The 19,305-nt window shown below is 40.5% G+C and overlaps 1 pseudogene; it reads right to left on the bottom strand.

The window, feature by feature from the left end:
- Window positions 1-3,268: 3,268 nt before the first annotated feature.
- On the bottom strand, window positions 3,269-3,706 carry LOC117998433 (annotated as a pseudogene).
- Between the last annotated feature and the right edge of the window lie 15,599 nt (window positions 3,707-19,305).

The raw sequence follows: 19,305 nt of genomic DNA, 5'->3' as shown, positions 1-19,305 counted from the left end.
GTTTCTTTTTTTTTTTTTTAAGATTTTATCTTAAGATAAATAAAAGACACAGAGAGAGAAAGAACACAAGCAGAGGGTAGTGGGAGAGGGAGAAGAAGCAGGCTTCCCGCGGAGGAGGGAGCCCGATGCGGGGCTGGATCCCAGGACCCTGGGATCATGACCTGAGCCGAAGGCAGATGCTTAACTGACTGAGCCACCCAGGCGTCCCCCCAACACTTGTTTCTTTCCATTGTTTTGATAGGAGTCATGCTAATGGGTGTGAGCATGGTGGTATCTCACTATAGGAGTTTTGATTTCCCTAATGATCAATGCTATTGAGCAAGATGCTAATGGGCCATTGAAATATCTTCTTTGGAAAAATGTCTATTCAAGTCATTCCCTCATTTTTGAATTGGGTTCTTACAAGACACTCGTGATTACACTGAGGACCCAACTGGGTAATCCAGAATAATCTCCCCCATTTCAAGATCCTGCAGGGGTGCCTGGGTGGCTCAGTTGGTTAAGGGTCTGCCTTTGGCTTAGGTCATGATCCCAGGGTCCTGGGATCAAGCCTCACGTCGAGTTTCCTGCTCAGTAGGGAGTCTGCTTCTCCCTCTCCCTCTGCTCTTCCCCTACTCCTGCTCAGCCTTATTCTCTATCTCTCTCTCAAATAAATAAATAATTAAAAAAAAAAGATCCTGCAAAGTTTCTTTTGCCATATAAGGTAACATTCACAGGTTTCAGAGATTAGGACCTGGATATTTTTGATGGCCATAATTCAGCCCATCTCAACTTGTAACAACCATAGGAATTTACTGAGCATTTACTGTGTGCTAAGCACTATGTTAGCTGTCTTAATGCAGGTGTCCATCTAATTCTCCAAATCTATCAAGGAGGCACTGCTCCCAGTTTGCAGACAGTAATAGCTAAAGCTCATTGAATTCTTAGCATGTGCCAAGCTTTCTTGGCTCTTGGATGTATTAACTCTTTGAACTGTCACAGCAATGTATGAGGTAGATACTGCTATGATCTCCATCTTAGAGATGGGGAAACTGAGGCGTATATAGGTTAAGTAATTTTCCCAAGATCTTCTAGTGAGAAGCAAACCTGGAATGTGAACCTAAGTGGATAGCTGCTAAACCTTCTGCCAAGTCAGCTTTATTCTTCGCACTTCCTAGCACAAGAAGCAAGAGTTTCCCTGACCCTTCACTGTCTTTATTCCACTGACAAGGTGAAAGTGCTACTGTGATCTGAGGGTCACCTGGAAGGTCAACTGGCCAAGGATCAGCTTTTTTCATTGCCTTTGCACTCAGTATTGCCCTCATACCCCCTTTGAAAGTAAACATTCTTAGAGGAGTAACATACGGAGTCATTAGTACCTTTGTGTGACTAGGTCTACCAGGTAGTTTTTATAGTAGGAAGAGAAGCATGAACCTAGAATGTTACAGAAGAGAGAGTTGGGATTCCAGTATCAACAATCATGGAGTAGATGAAGGAAGGGGGAATAAAACGACCGAGCTTCTGCCCGCAGAGGAAGAGGTCATGCTGAGGAGGGAAGGAAGGAGAGAGAGGAGGCATGACAGATGAGAACTGGAGTGTTTTGAACCCACTGATGCCAGGTTTGCTTCACAGGGACTAAGCTGTAAGTGTGGAAATGAATAAACAGCCAACACTGGAGCAGGCACTTTCCTGGGAAGCAAGGTGGAGAGAAGAGGTGGTAAAAGGGACTCAGTCCATCATATTGCTCAGCCCAATAAAACCCCAGTCTGTCACTACAATTTAGTACTTCAAGAAGTGTTCCTTCCTCTCCTACTATGAACAGGGCTTTCCAAAGAGCTGCCATTGAGAGGCTCCTGCCATCATAAGTAGAGTCATCAAGTGACACCTGGATTGCAACCTGACACACCAGAAGCCTAATTCTGGAAGCAATATTTCTGACAGCACAATATCTAAAAAGTGAATTAGATTTTTTTTTTTTTTTTTTTTTTAAGTTTGAGCATGCCCTGTCCAGGTCACCATGCTTACTTCTCCCATTCTGTATTGGCATAGTCCCCACCCCCTTCAGCCAGTACTCATCCAGCCCCTGAGGGCATTTGAGTTTGCAGCCTTTGGGATAAGGTTTTTTGCCATGTGGCAGTGGCCACCAAACTGTTAGAATGAAAGCTGTGAAGCCAAAGAAAACCATGCTTACAACCATCTTAACTCTGGAAGGTCTCACACCTGACTTTTCAGCTTCATTTGTCCACTAAGTGTACCCCATTAGAAGATCCATATGTCATGAGTTTTATTTCTACAAATTATAGGATCAGATCTTTCCCCATTTTGTCCTCTACCTTTGGCTCTCCTGGGAGACTGGAGGCCGTTTCTCCCTTTGAGTATATGGGAAGTGTTGGTCTCAGTGGCTTTTAATGGGTGGGCAAGATTAACCTTTAGTCTCCACATGTACATGGGTTTTGTGGCAAAGAGGTAGTTTGGGCCAAGACTGGGGCCCAATTGCTATTGGCAGGGGCTAGGAAACTAACCAACATCATATCAGACGATCCTGTTCAAAGTAGTAGGGTATCAGAGCTAGAAGAGACCTTAGATGATTCATTCATTCAATAAGTATTTATCAAGTGCTAGTATTTTGTTAGGTCCTGGGGTCACCACAATAAAAGACAAAGTTCCTGCCTTCACAAAACTTACATCTAATAATGTAGATACTCGAAATCATGTCTGTAGTCTGATGTCTTTATTATACACTTATCTGTGTCCTTGTGGAAACCAGGATTAGAGTGGGCACGTGAATTGCCTAAAGTCATGTGGCTCCTTTTTTTTTTTTTTTGATGTACTGATTTCATTACTTTTACAAAGCTATTTTATGTTCCTCACACTCAATGCAAAGAAATAAAACAATGTAAAGAAAAATATGTCCTCATTATTATTCATAATAAAACAGGTCTGCTTCATTCTGCAGTCCTGGGCATATTATATAACAGGGAGCACTTTATGGCACAAGTGGACCAAAGTACCATTTTGGTTCTGACCCACTGAATAGACATCTCATGTATATTGGGTGACTGGACTAACTCCATGGGAGCTAATGTACTGAACCATTTCTGTGGTATCCCCAGATCTCACTAAATTAAGAAAAGACTCTATACAAGAAAAGATAACAATCAATCTGTCCATAAACTATATCTATCTAAAGCTCTTTCTTTAGTGTAAGGTGGGGAAAGGGGCCCTTTCCCAAGTACATGGATACAAGTATTGTTGTGGTCTAAAGATTGCTGGATTGATATCGTGTCTGTTATAATGAAAATAAGGTGTACATCAAAACTACCGCCAGATTAACGTCCACAACTTGTCTCAATTCTTCAAATAACAGAGAAGCTCCCTTTCTAGGCTGACAGTGAGTCCTGTGTTGGCATTGCTGCTGGCTGTGAAACTCACCACCAAAGGTAAACGATTGAATTGAACCACCTGGTGGGTGTTACCGTAACAGCTGATATGTTTATTTTTTGAAAGTCTGAGTTTGCTTCCTTGGATGTTGCAAGGGCAAAAGTAGGTAAGCAACCAGGTCTCAAAGCATGCTCTGGAGCAATATCATTGGCCACGTCAACAGCAGGCACTCCATCTCTATCTGACACAATGACAGCATGGAGTCCTTCAACACTTGGTAATTTTTTATACAGGAATGACTTTAGGTTACCCACCATGATGAACTTTCTCCCGCAGGGTCAATCTCCACTCCTGGCCTTCTGGGCTGCCATGTTCTCACAGCTGTAAACTCAGGGACAGCTTCGAAGACAGTCTTCAGTCATGTGGATTCTTAGTGACAAAATCAGGTTTGACACTGATTTCCAGGCGTTTCCTACCTTACCTCCTTCCTTCCTCCACATCCATCTAAATGGATTTCATCTGCTTTCATCTTCCACAAAGCTGCATCCCAAACCATCCTTCTCCTGAAGTTGGTTTTATTGACATCCCCTGAGCTTAATTATCAGTTGATTCTCCTATCTTAAAAGGTCAGCAATTTACCCCGTATTTATAGAACAGCTTCCCTCCTCAATTGCCAGTATGTTTCTTTTCCCTTTAAGTTACATTCAAAGACGTTACCACCTATAGCAATCATTGTATTTCTATGAATGGGTTAAATCCTTGTTTAAATGGGCCATTTTCATGGAAGAGTACATACTGTGTGATTCCATTTATATGAAATTCTAGAAAATACTTGAAAAGAGAAGCATATCAATAGTGTCAGGAGTGGGGATTTACTGCAATGGGGCACAACAGAACTTTCTGGGGTATGGTGATGTTCTATCCTTTTATTTTTTTAAACATCTGAGAGAGCGTGCGCGCACGTGTGAGGGGAAGGGCAGAGGGAGAGAATCTCAAGCAGACTCCCCACTGAGCATGGAGCCCGACATGGGGCTGGATCCCACAACCCCCGAGATCATGACCTCACCTGAAATCAAGTCTGACACTCAACAGACTGAACCACCCAGGCACCCCAATGTTCTATCCTTTTAATGTGGTGTTGGTCACATGAGTGTGTACATTTGTCAAACTCCTCAAACTGTGTACTGAAGATAGATGTATTTTATCATTTGTAGACCATATATCCATAACGTTAATTTTTTTAAAAGGGATTTTTTGAAACAGGCTTGCCTCTCCGCAAAGAGGCAGATAGGATCTGCCAAGTAGACAGCTGGGACTTAAAATGCTAGTGTGGGTTGATTCTGCCCCAAAAGGAAGTGAGACTGGAGAGGTGAGTCAGCCCTTAGCTCCTGTGGCCTCATTTGCCAGGTGCCTGTCGTAAGGTAAGCACTGTTGCTGTGAGTGTGATCCTGGTGTTAAAGACTTTAACTGGTTAGGCCGACCTATGGGTATGTCTTTAGAGAAGCATGGGAGTATGGGCACAGCCATTCTACTTCATGGCCAATTTAAGGACTTTTCAAGCATGGTTTTTATTATATGTGATTCTCATTGTATGAGCTAAGTTAAAACTGTATCTGCTTTTTTGGGGGCGGGCAGGGGGCAGGGTGGAACCACCATCTTCCAGTAATTTGCCAAAATGACCAACACAGAGGGAGAGAGGAGAGGTACCCATTATATGTTCTTAAGGCCTTTTAGGAAGCATGGAGTTGTTCATTGGGCCGCACACGTGGGAATCTACAAGAGAGGTGATATTGTCACTGTGAAGGGAATGGGCACTTGTCCCACAAATGTTACCATGGCAGAACCGGAAGAGCTTACTGTGTTACCCAGTTTGCTGCTGGCATTGTCAAAACAAACAAGGGCATGATTCTTGCCCCCCAAATTAAGTATGTGTTCAGCATATTAAGCACTCCAGGAGTTGAGGTAGCTTCCTGAAGTGTATGAAGGAAAATGAGAAAAAGAAGGAAGCCAAAGAGGAAGGTACCTGGATTCAATGAAGCACCAGCCCGCTCCACCCAGAGAAGCACACTTTTATGAGAACTAACAGAAAGGACCTGAGGTGCTGGGATCCATTCCCAATGAATTCGTGGTATAATGGCGTTAAAACAAAACAAAACAAAACAAAACAAACAAATTTTAACTATCTCATGGAGGAATCAACTCCATTTTTTGTTCTCAGCATGCTTGGAGATGGAGGACAGAAACTGAATTCTAAGCCCATCACAGTCTAATCCCTCTGCCCCCTGGGGTATTTGACAGAATGTTTTCCTGAAGTCTTGAATCTATTTTGCAACCTGAAAATAAGCATGATCCTTTCGGTGTCTCTGAATATGGATGTCTGTGTGCATGTGTGTGTGCTTATAACTGGTGACCTTGTCTTTTGTATCAACTTGAAATCACCTCCAAACTCCTGGAAGTGAGAGGTTATGTTGATTTTTACAATAATGTGAGTATTTACAAGGGTCTCCATGGTTACTTGATAAATACTTGTGAACCATTTGATTTCCTCTGCTTTTCTAACTTCAAATTGTAACTACAGTTTAATTTTATTTAAATTTTATTTAAAAGGATCAGTTAAACACCCTTGGTGCACAAATCTCCCCCGTGGAAGCACCAGAGAGCTAGTGAAACCATCCCAGGGGGTCTGTGCAATAATTAGGTCACTAAAGTTACTCAGTCTTCTCTAGCCTTACCTCAGCCACTGGGTGATGGACATACTCTTTGGGGGAGTGATACAAATAGGGCTTAATCCTAATGCCTTAGATTTGCTAGGCACTTGATGCATTTCATGGTACTTTCACAAGCACTATCCTCCTAACCAGCCTGGGGGGTATATTGGACAGACATTATCCCCATTTCCTTGCTCAGAGAGAACATCAGATTTGCCTAAGGTCATATGGTGAATCAACAGCAGAGTTGGAACAAGGACCAACAGCCATGGACATTAACAAGACAAGGGCAGAGAAGAAAACTTGTAGAGTTCTCATGAAAGCATTCACCAGATAAATAGGTGAGGAAGGCAGTCACAATTTATTGAGTACCTACTATGTGCCAGGCTTTACAAGACATGTTTTATGTATATTTCCACTGCAAGGTCATAGAAAAATGGGGTCATAGATTGTGTGGGGGAACAAAGTTTTATTATCAGGATGAGTGATACGCTCAGTATACTCAAGTACTAAAGGAAATCCATTCACCATTCCTTTTATAAAAATATCCCAGAAGGTAGGGGTGACCCAGCCGCAGTCATTCCTCAAGCTCTGTCTCTATTTCCTTCTTAGGCTCCACCCTCTTGTTGCTCTTCATTTTCACTTCAACTTCACTTATTCTCAATCACAAACTCATTTTCAGCCTTAATTTCATCTTCTCCCCATGATCAGGGAGAATCAGCCTCAATGAATAGTAGCTGATGAGAAGGAATTTTATGTTTCCTGAGTAGCCCCACCTAGTTTCCAACTTGCCAGCACGATTTCTGACACGCCATCTTTCTCACGCCATTCTGTGCATAACTGTTCTCAAATATTTCTATTGAGTAAGCTTGTGTATTGTTTTCTCCATTAATTTGTAAGCTCCCTCAGGATAGGAATTATGGCTATTCTTTGCTCTCTAGACTAAGAAGACAGCATAGTTATTTTTGCATTGTGGGAAATTAATACATGTTTGCTCCTGGTGATGACATGATTATACTTACATTGGGTATACAGAATTTCTTCACTGATCGTTTTCATTTGCTTTTTTGTATTGGATCCAGAAGTTCATCACCCTTTCTTATTTTCATTATACATTATTACTATTACCATTAGATTTTACTAAATGTCTTCATTTATTCATTCAACAAACACTTATTTGCTAGGTAACAGGAATAAAAAAACCAAAACAGCAAGACAATCTCAGACTTCAAGTCCCGAGGCATCAACTAATAAACAATATGGCTGAATTTACTCTTACAGTTGGAATCCCTGCATTTCTCTAGCATCCAACCAGGCTCCTCTAGCTATTTCCTTTTCATGGGGAAAAAGCTTAGGTTAAAGCTTAGGATAAAAGGGACTCCCCCAAAGTAGTAAGTAGTAAGATGCCAAAGAAACATTAGGAACAACTGTACCAAATGAGAGAGAGATCTTTTCATGATTCATGATCTTTATAAGGAGATTTATTTACTACCCTGAGATACCCCAAATCTACAAATAGTTGCAAGATGCCCATGGTCAGGAAATATGACAGACTGGAATTTTGGGATTCCAGCCAGATTGAATATCGGTGAAGGACAGTGTAGGGACTCATGCTGCCCTTTCTTCTCAGTGTGCTGATTTAATACTGGAGTGGGTCAGTGTATGAAAGAAAAAGAAGTATAGGTTTCCCTTTCCTAGAACTTTCTAATTAGGAAGATGCATAGTTTTATCTTTTAGAAGATGTCCAACTGGATAAACATCATTTTATTTCTGAGAGCATAAAAAATTTCACAGTACCTCTTCCCTACATATAGCATCCAGCAATGTAACTGATTATATTATTATTGTCATAGTTTTCACTCTGCCATGGTTCACTATGGTGGTTTTGCTGTATAGACCAGAGCAATAAATAGTTCAGAATATTGGAGTATTGGATATATTCTGTGGGATATGCAGGTAAGAAGTTGGTGAGCATCCTTCACCTTGTTTCTTTACCCTTTCTTATCTCTTTGTTTTTCTAGATCCTTCATAATCAGAGGCTCCCTTATCTCCCTTAACTTATTTTCCATATGGTTCCTCAATCAAAACCCCTCTCACAGGTTAAGTCAAGTTTCCTTACTTTCATCCCTCCCCCACAGGATACAAATCCCTCCCTCAGTTCCCCTAGGGAGGAATGCCTTTTCTGCTTCCCAATCCTTTCCTTCCTCCAAGGTCCACTTTAGACCAATGTCCTCCATCAAAGTCCTCCCTGACAGCTCCTGCCCAGTTCCCTCTTCCTTCTCTGACCTCCTAGTACACAATGGCATGGGATAATAATAGCCTTCTCTGGCCCAGTAGTTGACAAAGCACTGCACTCACTTATGATTTTCACAAGCCCCTGAGGTTGGCCAGGAGAACTTTCTTGACCCCTCAGAGAGAATGAAAAACCATCCCAAGACCATATTGCAACTGGCAAAACTGGGATGTCAGCTCAGGTCCTGGAAGTTCAAAGCTTTTCCACTAGAATCTTTTGTCTTTCTCTCACACTTCTATACCTCAATAGTACCTGGTTCAGAGCTGAGAAAATTAGGCACTCTAATAACTATTTGTGGATTGTTCTATGGATCTTGTCAAATCTTCATCTTTCTTGCTATAGCTCACCTACTCCTAACCCAAGTGATTGCTTCCATTTTTCCATGAACCACGAGTCTACAAATCACCAGAGATAGAAGTTCTCTTCCCATACTTCATCTCTGATGGAAGCTGTATCTGGGGAGTGGGGCTGGGGTCTCTTCTTCAGAGATCCCATCTGTGAGGCGCATGGTCTCTCTGAAGAGCTACAGATGGGGGGATATCTCTAAAGTATGGCAGAATAGGACATGATTTCACTTGTTTGCATGAGATTTTTTTTGAACCAAAGAAAAGAGGTCTTTAAAAAACACTAGCAGAGAAAATCTCTCTCCTTTGGCTGAGTGACATTTCATGCCTGTTATGTCAGTCTTTGAAAAATGAAGAGCTAAAGCAGTCTCTTTCCTCACTAGACAAAAGGAAGAGCTGGGTGTTTCCCTGGTAGGAGAGCCAAATGTGGTGAGTGAGGCATTAGGATTGAGGCTGAGTCACTAGCATTGGGAGGGTGGGCGTGGTGGTCAAAGCCGTCCCCTAAGCTTTTAAAGCCAGCAATTGTGCTTAGGGACGTGGTTACACACACCTGTTGGCTGCACTAGCATTGTCAGCATCTGGGACGTGGCTCAGGGAAAACCTTCAGCTGTTTTTAGTTCTTTTAAAACGGACCTTTTCCAGATCATGTGGGCTAGTGTTTCAGTTTTTAACAACTTAAAAAATAACACTTTAGGGGGTGCCTGGGTGGCGCAGTCAGTTAAGTGTCTGACTCTTGGTTTCAGCTCAGGTAGTGATCTTAGGGTGGTGAGATTGAGCCCCGCTTTGGGCTCCATGCTCAGCATGGAGTCTGCTTGAGATGCTCTCTCCCTCTCCCCCTGCCCCTCCCATTTGTGCTCTCTCTCTCTCTCTATAAAATATATAAATAAATCTTTAAAAAAAATAGTACTATAGGACTCAGAATTCGTTGCAAAATGATACAAAAAATTCCTGTGTACCCTTCACCCAGCTTCCCCCAATGGTAGTATCTTACTTAGCCATAGTTGTTTTTGGAGTAGCATCTAAGAACAAATGATTTATTATGATTGATGAGCTTGGTTGGTGGTTCTCATCTGGGGTTCTTTCAGTTACCATCAGCTAGCAGCTGAGGCTAGAACCATCTGCAGATTTCTTCCCTCATGTGAAGCTGGGCTTGTAAGGCATCTCTTTTTACACATGGCTATTCCAAGTGCGTAGCTCCAAATTTTTAACAGCAGGGTCGTCTCAGGGTAATCAGATTTTTATTTTATTTTATTTTATTTTATTTTATTTTATTTTATTTTATTTTATTTTATTTTATTTTATTTTATTTTATTTTATCTGACAGGGAGAGAGAACATAAGCAGGGGGAGCAGCAGGGAGAGAGGGAGAAGAAGGCTCCCAGCTGAACAGGGAGCCCAATGCGGGACTTGATCCCAGGAGCCTGGGATCATGACCTGAGCCAAAGGCAGACACTTAACCAGCTGAACCACCCAGATGCCCCGGTAATCAGATTTTTATATGGCATCTGGCTAGCTCCAGAGCAATTGTTCCAAGAGGTCTGGGTAGAAGTTGTAAGATGTCTTAAGATTTAGTCTTGAAAGTCCCAGAACATCACTTCCATATCATTCAATTGGTCAGGTAAGTCACTCAGGCCAGCCAGATTCAAGGAAAGAGGAATTAGACTCCACATCACAACAGAAATAGCTAAAAAATCAACAGCTATCTTTAATCTTTAACTGCAGAGCCGTTGTGGTGGTCCCCAAGTGGACACGCATGCTAAGGAAGAGCTCATTAGAAGTGTTATTTATGTCACTGGAAGGATAAATCCTTATACCTGAGAATTTTCATTCTGTCATATTATCACAGCACCAGTAGGTCGCATACACTCAATAAACATTGTCTGATGGGGCAATTGAATCACCTTTTAAACACATATATAGGAAGTAGAAATAAATAGGGAAGTAGTGAATATCTCTGTGGACTTCTGGGTAAACCTGGAATTGGCCTTGTCCTGATATAGCTTCCATTCTCCAAAGAAGCTGGAATCCATCAGATATTTTTTGCTATGTTTGTGTCTATTACAAACTGATCTGCCCAGACTAGTCAAGGCACTGTGCTAGGTGCTATGTGGGATACCAAGATGACTTAGGCATGGCTTCTCCTCTCAGGAACGTTGATAACAAGTCCTCCCTACCTTTCTGTTGGGGTCTTATTTTCCAGCCTGAGTGTTAAGCACGCCTGGGTGGCAAGGGGAAATGGTTAGGGGTAGAACTGCCACAATTGTTGTGAAGGTTAAACAGGTTATAGTGGTTATTCCATGAGGGAGTCAGCAGGTCGCATCTCAGCAGCAGCCTCTATGTGACCCTTCTGGTTCTCTCTTAGAGAGTAAGAATGGGGATTGGCACTTTGGATCTTGACTTTTTTCCTAAAACATTTACCCTCTTCCATACCTGGATGTCAAATTATCTGGAGGACAACTCTTTGAGCATGCACTGTCTGGGTGGAAAGAAATCTTCACCAAGGGGTGGGGAACACCCAACTCTTGGTGGGGAAGTCTTTTAGGTAGGAGCACAATGGGCTTTAACGGAAGCTGGTGAAGTGAGGTGAGAGCTAAGAATGAACCCAAGCCTGGCTTGAATTGAGGGAAAGGCGCAAATTGAGCAGCTCAACTGGTCTGTGTTTTAAACACACTTCCTGTGATCCTCTTCCTCAGATTAAAGATGATTATAGTTCCAGTGAAGGAAATTCAGTGAAGAGGAAATTATTAGTTGGGAACCTAAAATGGGTGTGTCTGACAATAGCAGAAGAATTGAATGAAAGGGCTCCACCTGGCGGTAGCAGAAAAGTGAAATCCAGGTGTGTCTGGGCAGTGGTCTTGGGGTCTTGAAGAAGAGAGGAGGAGGGTTCCTCACCAGAGACTCTCATAAAGAGTGGCAGAATTGTGGAGTTCTGTGTTGATAGAATGGGCTGCAAGAGAATTGTGCATGTCTGACTGAACAATGAAGAGGGCTTTAAGTGCAAGGGGGAAGGCTGCCCTAAGCATGGGGGTGGAGGGAGGGAGAAACCCTTAGACAAATGCCAAGGGTTGGGCTACAGGAAGCCCCTCAGCTTGGTATTGCCAGTTCTCTGAATGTACCATGCTCTTCAGACCTCCATGCCTTTGCCTTTGCTGCTCTTTCTGCCTGGAGAATTCTCCCTTCTTCTTGGGCCTGAATGATACGAAGTTTTAAGATTCAACGGAAGCTTCAGGACCTTAGGGGGACCTCTACTGATCATTCACAATTTGGATTAAGGACCCCTTTTCTGTGTCCCAGGTGATTTGTGGTTTTCAGTGGACATGAGCACCATGAAGTTGGGATTGTGTCTGTCTTGCTTATTGTAACATTCCTGGTGCCTAAAACTTAGAAATTCTCAATCAATATCTATTTATTTAATGAAATATCTCTGTTGTAGCAGTTATCATATGTATAGAAAATGTATATACACTTGTCTGACTCTCCTGCCAGAATATGAGCTCAGAGAACAGGGATCTGGCTTACCACCTTCGTTTCCCAAGCACATTTACACAGGGCATGGGAAATAGAAGATGGCTTGTCAATATTTGTTGAATGGATATTAGAGGGGGAGGGGGCAATCTGGGAGTACACATGAGGCTAGTCTGGGATTCTAAGCTCTGGTTCACAGTAATATCACCAGGAGAGCTTTAAAAATACTGATGCCTACACCCCCACACCAGACTAATTAAAACAGTCTCTTTGGGTGGGGCCCAGGCATCGGTATTTTTTTAAAGCTCCATAGGTGAATCTAATGTTGAAAACCTCTGGGATAGGCTCTAAAGGAGTGTAAGAATCTAGGGCATCCAAGAGAACATTCCAGAACAGGGTCCCTTTCTGCTGGAGAGGGAAGGGCTTTAGTTTCCTTGCAAAACTGTGTAAGTACTAGAGCAAAAGATCCCATATTAACACTCGATGGATTTTCTCTGGGAGAAGAACTGAGATAGCCAAATGTGCTCTGCATTTAAGAAGTTAGGACGTTTCCAACAATGATCTTCACCACAATTCCCAGGACCAGCAGAATCAGTACCACCTTGAAGCTTATTAACAATGCAGAATCTCAAACTCCAACCCTCCCAAACCTACTGAATGAGAATCTGCAGTTCCCCAGGTGATTCATGTACTCATTGAAGTCTGAGAAACATTGTTCCGAAGCAGTTGTTCTCAACGTGTGGTATACCAGCACCATCTGGGCTAAGGGGTTGTAGTGGGGGTTGTGGTTCTCACACTTTAGTTTGCATCAGAATCACCTGTCTGGTTTCTAATCTCAGATTGTTGGGGCAATTCACAGCCCAAAGGGAAACTGCTGAGCCCCAAAACCACCTCCTTCAGTAGGTGTGAGGTGGGGGAGGAGAACTTGCATTTCTAACAGTTCCCCATTGATGTGGATGCTGTTGGTTCAGAGACCACCCTTTTTGGCAATTTACAAATCAGGCTGTTATGACCATTCATGTATAAATCTTTGTACAGATCTATCTTTTCACTTCTTTTGGGTAAATACTTTGGAGTGGAATTGCTAGATCATGTGAATTGTATGTGCAATTTTTAAGAAATTGCCAAACTATTTTCTATAGTGGTCGGACCATTTCACATTCTCACCAACAGTGGATGAAAGTTCTAGTTCCTTCACATCCTCACCAACCCTTGGCATGGTCTGTATTTTAATTTTAGTCATTCTAAGAAGGTGCATAGTAGTATTTTGTTGTGATTTTAATTTGCATTTCCTTAATGACTAATGAAGTTCAGCACCTTTTCATATACTTATTTGCCATCTATATGTACTGTTTGGTGAAGTATTTGTTCAAATCATTTGCCATTTTCTTATTGGATGGATTACTTGCTAATTAATGAGGTGTTTTTTTTTTTCTTTTACATTTGAGAGTTCTTTATTCTGGATATAAGACCTTTGTCACGTATGGAATTTATAAATATTTCCTTTCAATCATCTATGGTTTGTCTTTTCATTCTCTTGGCAGTGTTTTTCAAAGAGCAGAAGTTTTAAATTTTGATGAAGTCCGATTTATCAATTTATTTTTTTTTTTGAGGGAGGGAGGGACAGAGGGAAAGGGAGAGATAGACAATCTTAAACAGGGTCCACACTCAGCGGGGGGCTTGATCTCTCGACCCTGAGATCATGACCTGAGCCAAAATCAAATGCTTAACTGACTAAGCCACCAGGTGCCCCTGTCAATTTATTTTTTAATGGAATGTGCTTTTGGGGTTGTGTCTAAGAAATCTTTACCCAACCCAGGGTCACAAAGATTTTCTCGTATGTTTTCTTCTAGAAATGTTATGGTTTTAGGTCTTACATTTAAATCTATAATTCATTTTTTAAAAGATTTTATTTATTTATTTGAGAGAGAGAGAAAGAGCATGAGTAGGGTGAGGAGCAGAGGGAGAAGGAGATGCAGACTTCACGCTGAGCAGGGAGCCTGATGCGGGGCTTGATCCCAGGACTCCAGGATCATGACCTGAGCTGAAGGCGGACCCTTAACCAACTGAGCCAGCCAGGCGCCCCTGTAATTCATTTTTGTATATGGATATCTAATTTTTTCATGGTCATATGTTGAAAAGACAATCTACTGAATTGCCTTCCACCTTTGTTGAAAATCAGTTGTCTATAAATGTGTGGATCTATTTCTGGACTCTATTCTGGTTCATGGATCTAATTGTTTTACTCTCATACATTGTCTAATTACTGTAGCTTTGTAATCAAATAATGTCAGTCCTCCTACTTTTGTTCTTTTTCAAAGTTGTTTTGACAATGCTAGGTCCTTTGCATTTCCATATGAATTTTGGAAGCAACTTTTCAAATTGAGTTTTCATTTTCTTTCAGTTAAAAATATTTTCTAGGGGCGCCTGGGTGGCTCAGTTGGTTAAGCGACTGCCTTCGGCTCAGGTCATGATCCTGGAGTCCCGGGATCGAGTCCCACATCAGGCTCCCTGCTCAGCGGGGAGTCTGCTTCTCCCTCTGACCCTCCTCCCTCTCCTGCTCTCTGTCTCTCATTCTCTCTCTCTCAAATAAATAAATAAAATCTTTAAAAAAATATATTTTCTAATATCCATTTTGATTTCCTCTTTGATTCATGGGTTATTTAGAAGTTGTCATTTAATTTCCAAATACTTGGGGATTTTCCAGAGATCTTTTGGGTTTTATTTATATCATAATTCACTGTAGTCAGAGAATATACTTTGTATAACTTGAGTTCTTTTAAATTTATTTAGACTGGTTTGAGGCTAAGTGTGTGATTTATTTTGGTGAATGTTCTATTTACACATGACAAAAATGTGGATTCTGCTGCTGTTGGGTGGAATGTTCTACAAATGTCAATTAGGTCAAGTTGATTGATAATGTTGGTTAACTCTTCTCTATCCTGCTTTTCTTTCTACTTTTGATAGAACTGATAAAATCAATTGTGAGAAAAGGGTACTTAAATATCAAACTAAAACTGTGGATTTGTCCATTTCTTCTTACATTTCTATCAGTTTTTGCTTCATATGTTTTGAAGCTCTGTTATTAGTTATATCAATGTTTAGGAGATTGTTATATCCTTTTTTTTTTTAAGACTTTATTTATTTATTTGAGACAGAGAATGAGAGAGACAGAGAGCACATGAGAGGGGGGAGGGTCAGAGGGAGAAGCAGGCTCCCCGCCGAGCAGGGAACCCGATGCGGGACTCGATCCTGGAACTCCAGGATCATGACCTGAGCCGAAGGCAGTCGCTCAACCAACTGAGCCACCCAGGCGCCCTGTTATATCCTTTTGACTCGACTCTTTCATCCCTGGTAACGTTCTTTGCTCTGAAATCTATCCTATCTTAAATTAACATAACGACTCCAGGTTTCTTTTGCTGTGTAGTGTGGCGTATCTTTTCCTATATTTTACTTTTAACCCATTTGTAGCTTTAGATTTGAAGTGCACTCCTTATAGAGCATATAATTGGGTCTTGCTTTCTAAAAATGTAATCCAATCTAATAATCTCTGACTCTTAAATGAGGTATTTAGACCATGTACATAAATGTTGTTATTTATATGATTAGGTTTTATATGATATATGTGTTTTCTGCTTGTCCCTTCTACTCTTTGTACCCCTGTCCTCTTTTTCCGCCTTCTTTGGGATGAAGCAAATTTTTAAATGACTCCATTTTGTCTTTGTTGATTCATTACCTATAATTCTGTTTTGTTTTAGGGTTTATAATACACATCTCTAATATATCACAATGTACCTTGAAATGATATTATACCACTTTATGAATAGTATAAGATCCTTACAATAGTATACGTTCATTTCTCACCACCTAACCTTTCTACTATTGTTACCACACATTTTACTTTTATGTATTGTTATTATTTTTGTTTAGATGTTCAATTAGCTTTCAAAAAGACTTAAATAATAAAGAGAAAATTCATGTATTTAGCCATGTAGTTACCATTTTCAGCTTTCTTTATTACATTGTATAGATCTGTATTTCCATCTGTTATCATTTTTCTTCTGCCTGAAGGACTTCCTTTAATAATTCTCTTGTATGGATCTGCTGATGATGAATTCTTTCAGCCTTTATTTTAGAAGGATATTTTCACCAGATATAAAATTCTTGGCTGAGGGAAGCCTGGGTGGCTCAGCCCGTTAAGTGTCTGCCTTCAGCTCAGGTTATGATCCCAGGATCCTGGGATCAAGTCCCACATTGGGCTCCTTGCTCAGCGGGGAGCCTGCTTCTCCCTCTGCCTGCCCCTCCCCCTGCTTGTGCTCTCTCTCTCTCTCTCTCTCTCAAATGAATAAATAAAATCTTCAAAAAAAATTCTTGTTTGACAATATTTTTTTACTTTAATGATGTTGCTCCATTGTCTCCTTGTTTACATTATTTCTAAAAAGAAATCTGCCATCAACCTATCTTTGTTCCCCTGCAGAGCAGTGTCCTTTTTTCCTTTTTCTGGCTTCTTTTAATATATTTTCTTCATCATTCCTTTTGAGCAATTTGTTTATGATGTGCCTTGGTATAGTTTTTCATGTGCCTTGTGCTAAGAATTCACTGAGCTTCTTGGACCTATGGGTTTTCCTAATGTTCAGAAAAAAATTTTACCATTTCCTTTTTGAGGAATCTCCATAGTGTTTTCCAGAGTAAAAATTACCATATTTTCTTTCTGTTTTATTTTGGATAGTTCTATTGCTCTATCTTCAAGGTCCCTAATCATTTTTTCCCATGTCTAACTTGCCATTTATCTCATCGAGTGTACTTTTCATCTTACACATTGCTGTTTTCGTATCTACAAATGTGATTTGGATCTTTTTCTTTTCAAAGTGTATGTTCCTCCTACAACTCAACCACAACAACAACAACAACAAAACAAATAACCTAATCAAAAAGTGGTCAAAGGACTTAAATAAGCATTTCTCCAGAGATGATATATGAATAGCCAATAAGTGTATGAAAAATGCCCAACATCACTAATCATTGTGAATCAAAACCACAATGAATTATCACCTTACACTCATTGGGATAGGTATTATAAAAAAGCAACAACAGAAAATAAGTGTTGGTAAAAATCTGTTGAAACTGGAACTCTTGTGGGCTATTGGTGGGGATGTAAAATGGTGCAGCCAATATGGAAAATGGTAAGGCCATTCCTCAAAAAATTAAAAATAGAATTAGTCTATGATACAGAAATTGCACTTCTGGGTATATATTCAAAAGAATTGAAAGCAGGATCTCAAAGAGATGTTTGTACACCCATGTTCATGGCAGCTCTATTCATAATAGCCAAGAGGTAGAAGAAACCCAAGTGTCTATTGATGGATGAATGGATAAACAAAATGTAGTATACACATAAGTGGAATATTATTCAACTTTAAAAACGAAGGAAATTCTGACACTTGATACAACATGGATGAAACTTACAGACATTACACTTAGTAAAATAAATCACAAGAAGACAAATACTGTCTGATTCCACTTATATGAGGTATCTTAAGTAGTTGGATTTAAAGAAACATAAAGTAGAATGGTGGTTTCCAGGAACAGGAGGGAGGGAGAAATGTGGAATTGTTGTTTAATCAGTACAGAGTGTCAGTTTTGCAAGATGAAAAAGTTCTGGATATTGGTTCTAAAACAATGTGAATATATTTAACACTACTCAACTGTATACTTAGAAATAGTTAACATGGTAAATTTTATGTTATGCATTTTTACCACAATAAAAAATCCACAGCAAAACACAAAATAGATTATAAAGCAAAAAAGATAATGAACAAGGAATCTATTAACATAATGCAAAAATATTTTTGGAAAAAGTAAAATATTGTTCATCCCTGTAGTCTGTTTTAAAAACATGTTCTTTCTAACCATATAATTAGAAATAAAACAAATGGTATTTGTTTCCTTAAATATATCTTTCACGTCTTTACTTAATTTTTGAAACATGTGTAACATAGTTCCAACTGCTTTAATATCCTTCTCCGCTCAATCTAACATCTGTATCTGTCCTATATCAGTTCCAATTGACTGTTTCATCTCCTCACTGTGGATTGTACTTTCCTGGTTTTTTTGCGTGGCTAGTAATTTTTTTATTGGATTCAAGGCATTTGGATTTTATTTTGTTGGGTACTGGATATTTCTGTATTTCTATAAATATTCTGGAGCTTTGTTCTAGGATTTGGTTAAATCACCTGGAAACAGTTTGATCCTTTGGGTCTTGTTTTTAAGATCCCTTAGGACTGGAGCAGTGTTCAGTCTAGGAGTAATTAGTTCTTACTACTGAGGCAATACCCTTCTGGATACTCTATGCTCCCATCCCACCCCCCACGAATCTTAAGGTTTTCAAGTCCACAGCTGGTGAAGACAGACACTGTTCCCAGCCCTATGTGAGTGCCAGTCAATTACCTCTAATCTTTTTGGATGGTTTTTCTTTGGCTTCAGATAGTTTCCTTACATGTATGTGTTGATCAGTCCTCAGCTGAATACCCAAGTGAGAACCCTCTGCAAACCTCCAGAGCTTCCTCTCTCTGCGCCATTGCTTCCTTTCTTATGCTCTGCGCTAGCAACCTTGATCTCCTCAGGCTCTCAACTTTGTCTTCCCAAGTCGCTGAGTTTGCCTGGCTCGGCCTGGGCTCCCCATCTTTGCACTATGACTTGGAAACTCTCTCAAGGCAGTAAGCCAGGGCCATTGTAGGGCTGACTTCATTTTTTCACATCTGGCAGGGATCATTATCCCTTGCTTAATACCTGGTGCCTTTCAAATTGTGTTTCAGATATTTTGTCAACTTTTTCGGTTGTTTCAGATGGGAGAAACCAGTCCTGTATCTTGGCCAGTATTGGAAGTCTGCATTTAAGTTTTAAAGCGTGCTTTGATCCTAAAAGTTCTTTAACCATTTAAAGGAATTAAAAAGAATTGATTTACGTCTTTATCAACCAAAACTCTAGTTTTCTTCACCTGGAAACTATTCCTGACCCCGCGAATTGCCCTTTGCTTTCATAGCAACCCCACTGCTCATTCCAAGTTGTTGGAATAGAGCTGCCTCTGAATGTAAACCAAGCTGCATTAAATCAGTGTGTGTGTATTTCATGATGAC

Source organism: Mirounga leonina, unplaced genomic scaffold, assembly GCF_011800145.1.
Source record: "Mirounga leonina isolate KUSES-001 unplaced genomic scaffold, KU_Mleo_1.0 Mir_114, whole genome shotgun sequence".
NCBI classification, from domain to species: domain Eukaryota; kingdom Metazoa; phylum Chordata; class Mammalia; order Carnivora; family Phocidae; genus Mirounga; species Mirounga leonina.
The sequence above is the reverse complement of the archived record's forward strand: the minus strand, read 5'-3'. Positions and strand labels throughout refer to the sequence as shown.